The sequence below is a fragment of the Brachycentrus maculatus genome, unplaced genomic scaffold, assembly GCF_059751285.1.
Source record: "Brachycentrus maculatus isolate JH-2025_06_01 unplaced genomic scaffold, ASM5975128v1 h1tg000176l, whole genome shotgun sequence".
Classification (NCBI taxonomy): domain Eukaryota; kingdom Metazoa; phylum Arthropoda; class Insecta; order Trichoptera; family Brachycentridae; genus Brachycentrus; species Brachycentrus maculatus.
The window spans coordinates 1,966,113-1,972,112 of record NW_028280928.1 but is presented as its reverse complement, the minus strand read 5'-3'; positions in this window follow the sequence as shown (position 1 = coordinate 1,972,112).

Below are 6,000 nucleotides of genomic sequence, written 5' to 3'. Positions count from 1 at the left end.
AAGAAAAGAGAAAGCACACATTTCTAACATGTTTTATTTCATAATGTATTATAGGGTCAGGAGTCGAAATAATCGGCGGGAATGTATGAGGAGTCGCATGAATATGGAAGAGGCAAAGATTCTTTGCAAAGACAGGGTGGTATGGCGTTCTATTCTCTCTGCCTACCTCTGCGGGGATGCGGCGTATTGGTTAGTTAGTTAGTTAAGTATTGTTTCGCGTGGTGTTACACAAAGTAAAGAATGAATGATAAGGAGAGTGATTGAAAAATATAAACACTTGTTTTACTAATCACCTGTCGATGAAAACAATTGTAGTTTTCGAAACTAGTCGTGTGTAATGAAATAAAACTCAATAAGTGGTATTACACAGCGTTTATTATTTTTTTCGATAGTGAAAAACATTTTGAGTGTGCTCAAATACTTGTTCACAAATCTGGATTATCTCAAATGTTAGGAGTTATTTTTCATAGAATTTGAGTAGTGTGGTTGTCAATCATGGGTAGAATTGGTGAATGTTACACGTGTGTAAAGTAATCACTTTAACCAGCCTATGACAGTCGTCAGCTCTGTAAATGCCCAGACTTCCATATTCGTCTTCATCTTTGATAAGATGTCAAAAAATAGTATGAAAAATAACTCATGTCATTGGAGATAATCCAGATTTGTGAACAAGTATTTGGACATACTCAAAATGTTGTAAGTAAATTTGTAAGACAAAAAATATTATAAAATAATGAACAGATCATGCCACAAAGTTAATGCCGAATCAATAAATAAGATAAAGATAGATGTTCATTCCAAAAATAATGTATTTTATATAAGAATTTGTGTATTAAAATTGTATTCATAAATGTATGCGAGAAGAACAGAGAGACGCAGTTAATCGTCTTTTATTTTGTGCATTATTATAATTTGTCCCCACCACATGTTATTCCTTTAAAATCTTATTTACCACAAGGGGTGGAGGACAAATTTTCGTATGCTCAGATAAGATTAAAATTCAAACGTATATACGTCGCGCTCGCTCTTTGTCCTTTGAGTTTCAGTACTGAGTATTATTAGATCGGTTTAGTGACGTGTTTTCTTTGTGTTTATACTCAGTACTGTTAAGAAACGAAACATCGTGCATCATTCAATTTATTGGCGTCGCTTTGCTCTTCTCACCCTTATAACTTAATGTAATTTTCGGAAAATAAATAATTTGTCTTCATTTCCGCGTTTCCGTCTTCCTCATCATCAGTGTTCCAGTACCATTAGCAGTAATAAAATGTAATATTACCATACCACAAAGATAACAATGCTTTTAAAGTACAAAATATAGGTTTTATATTTATATAGCTTTGGTATGGCTTACTATCATCTAGTGAAGGCAATGTCTGTTTTTAACAGAGACTATAACGTTACGGACAGTAAAAATGCACGCCTTGCAACCATTCACTTTTCTTGTAGCACAAGCCCACCGGATTTTTCCAGACGATGTACTTGATTTGTAAAATTTGTGCCCCTGGTAAATGAGGATATTTTTCCCTCTGGCAGTCGTTATAAACATTCCTGTAATTAGAAAAATGTACAGTCAAATTTAATTCATATATATGTTTATATATATATATATATATATATATATATATATATATATATATAAATATATATATATATATATATATATATATATATATTTATATATATATATATATAAATATATACATAAATATATATATATATATATATATACATATATATATATATATATATATATATATATATATGTATATATATATATATATATATATATATATATATATATATATATATATATATATATATATATATATATATATATATATATATATATATATATATATATATATATATATATATATATATTTATATATATATATATATAAATATATACATAAATATATATATATATATATATATATATATATATATATATATATATATATATATATATATATATATATATATATATATATATATATATATATATATATATATATATATATATATGTATATATATATATATATATATATATATATATATATATATATATATATATATATATATATATATATATATATATATATATATATATATATATATATATTTATATATATATATATAAATATATACATAAATATATATATATATATATATATATATATATATATATATATATATATATATATATATATATATATATATATATATATATATATATATATATATATATATATATATATATATATATATATATATATATATATATATATATATATATATATATATATATATATATATATATATATATATATATATATATATATATATATATATATATATATATATATATTCTGTTAAAATCAAATGGATATTAGCATTTTCAGTCTATTTATATTTCTTATATTCTTGTATTATGTTTTATTTTTATTTTTTGTATTGTATTCTTTCTAATATTCTTTCTAATACCTTTTATTATAACCTAAAATAAAATATATACCGACACATAGGCCATGCGTTTGTGGTATCTTTTTTTGTATAAATAAATATTTTGTGTGTACCACCTACTTGTAATTATATTACATATATTGGAAATACAAAAAACAAATAAAGAAAAAAAGAACACAAAAGAAAACACAATGAAAATAAATAGAAAATATACTGTCACAGGATTTTTGCTTTTTTGATATTTATACGAATATGAAGAAAAATAATGTTTATATTGTATTTACGAAAAACCATTATGACAATTGGTATTTTTTTATTGAAATATTTTAAGAGATAATTATATATAATTATAATTACATATTTATATGTAAAAAAAACTATCTAACTAACCTAACCATCACGCCCCTTACACGCAGGGTTAGGCAGACAGAATAGAACGCCAACACAACTCTGTCTTGGCAAGCATTATTCGCCTCTTCCACATTCATACGTCTCCTCATACATACCAGCTAATTGTTTCGACTTCTAACCTGACCACTTTCAAGTATTGTCGACCTTCCTGATCATGCCAAGTTTTTTCGATTTTCCTTTGCTCCTTTTCCCAACAACATTCGCCTCATAAATTTGAAAACCACATTTTTACGATAGCAGTACCGAGTCAGCACTGATTTGCCTCAAACAGGAATTCAATGGAATGATACATAAATGAAAACACTTTAACATACAGAAAAGAAAGGTTTATTTAAATAATTTTAAAATACATTAAAAATTCAATAAAAAAAATCGAAAAGTCAAATGGTAGTGTAACAAATACACAATAAAAAATTCAAAAATAAAAAAGATCATTAATTTTAAAATAATTCGTTAATTTTAAACACTTGTAGATAAGAAATTAATGGAACCAATATTTAAAAAAAATAAAATAGTTGTATATTACAATTATTTTATTTTTTAATAAAACCAAAAACTATTTTTACAAATACTAAAAACGCAATTTCTTATTCAGATTTTTTTCTTGCGACACCTGTTTGTCATTGCCAAACTGTGTTAAAATACGCTTTATGAACCGGAAATAGGAGCTTTCTGAAGTAGAGTGTTGGAATCTATCAATTTAAAATATAAATTTCACTTGGTAAATATAACTATTTCTTAAAATCTTTTGTGACACATGTTTCGATGCATTCCGCATCAATGCATAGAAACACGTGTCACAATAGATTTATAGAAATAAGTGTATTCAATAAGTAAACCATAAATTAAAAATGATTTATTTTTAAATCTAGTTCGCTCCTGATGGGTCAAACATGTTCGTCCGTGTAGGGGTTTTTTTTACAAACTATATCGCACCCATAGACCAAAAGACTATAAACTCAAAACAACTGTTTTTTCAGAAAAGACGAAACACGTATAGTGATGTCGCCTTATGTAATTTTACAAGTTTTCTGTTTTCTTTTATGAATAAGACAATGCATGCTAAAGAATATTTACATTAAAACATTTCATACTACCTAACTAACTAACTAACCATCACGCTGCTTCCCCGAAGGGGTGGGCAGAGAGAGTCGAACTCTATTCACCAAAAGGAACGTATAGTGGATATAAAGCTATATTTTGGAGAATATTTAAGATATTGACAAATCGGATAAATTGATATATGCGTCTTCGTTTGTAGAATCCGAATAAAAGACTTTAAAAAAAAATCATAATTTTTGATTAAATACAGTATTGATCTAGGTGTGCGATATGAAAATATAAAGGTAACTGGAGTCAGTGATTGTGGGTGCTCTTCGTATGGACAACCACACCGTCCACAGTATGAACTCGGACCTTGCAGCCGAACTTGATCCTTTCCGCGCACGACCACAGTATTTTAGGACCGATAATCACGTGTTTGTAAAACATGTAGTTACCGACATGGAGAACCAAGTTCCTTCGCGTTCCTTGTGAAAATGTAACTAGAAAAAATGTATAAATATGTAAATAAATGGCATTATTTCAACCCACAAACTGCTATCGTCTAAGAATATCACGTTTTCTAGTGATTTAGTAATATGCGTCAAAAAACTGTGTAAAATATAACCATCATCAATCAAACCCTTATTCGCACCCCAATGGTGCATAGGGCACTGCATCATCTAAACGCAGCGTTATCCTGAACGTTAAAATATGAAGGAAATGTGATATTTTTTCTCCTTTTTTTGCACCCTGGTAAATACAAGGTAAATTCACGGAAAAGAGATTCTGAAACATTTACTGCAGTACTTTCAAAGACACATAGTGTGAAAAAAAAGTAGAGCAGTGCAGTCCAGCCACTCTACTCTACCACACATAACTAGAAGGAAAGGTAATCAGCCCCCCGCTTCAGGTACCAGTTCAGAGTAATATTGATTAAGTACTAGAGTGAAAAAATCACTTATATTTATTTGACCCCCCTCCCCCTCTGGGAATCAAATCCCCCGGGACCCCCAGAACGGTAGCCGAGCATGCTGACCATTACACTACGGAGGCAGACTAATAAGGGAGATGTAAAATATAAATACAAAAAAAATTCCATTATTTTCTCATTTTAAATACTGTTTATTCGTGATAAAACAAATCAACTTTATAAAATATTTGTTAAAATTAAACAACTGAAATAAACAATGTAAAATCTGACAATGTTTTTTACACATTGTTTGCGGGAAACGCTTAAAAGCGTCTAGTGCAGGAATGGGGAACATGCGGCCTTTTGGCTATTCTAGTGCGGCCTTTTGAATGATGCCAATTTTTGTAAAAAGGCATTTTTCCATATTTTTTAAAATTGCATTTTTAACAATTCATATTGTGATATTATTAAAATATTTAGTTTACAGTGGGGGTGTCAAAGTTTTCTTTACTGCGGCCTCATGTAGAATCAGATAAGTTAATGTGGCCTTTTGTAATAGAAAGGTTCCCCATGCCAGGTCTAGTGTTTTGTTGGTAGTGAAAGGGAAAACGCTTATAAGCTTTCTATTTGTTTACTTTTGGTAGAGTGCGAGACAATAAGGTTACTTGTGATTACTATACGACCCTAAATAGTATAGTAATTAGGGTCTGGGTTGAAAAAAAGAACCGCTTGCCAACAATGTGTAAATTGTAATTGGTCTAAATTCTAAAATCAAAAAAATTATAAAAAAAACATGAAAATAAATCTTTTTAAAAATACACTAAAACAAACAATTAACAAAGAATAAAACGGACAATAATTTTTTTCAGTCTCTCTGGATGGGTTTTAAAAAACATTTTACACTGCAAAAAATTATACAAATTTGCGTTGTAAATAACAATAAATTATTATAAATAAAGGGTTTTTTTTAATAGCAATAATACAATTTTAAATGGCAATAATGGCAACACTGTTTAATATTTTTTGTGTTCATTCAAACCCTTATCTGCACCCCTATGGTGCATAGGGCACTGCATTATATATAAACGCAGTGTTATCTTGATCGTTAACACGCGAAGGAAAGGTGATAACTTTTGAAGAGCAATAAAACTATATTTATGTAAACCCT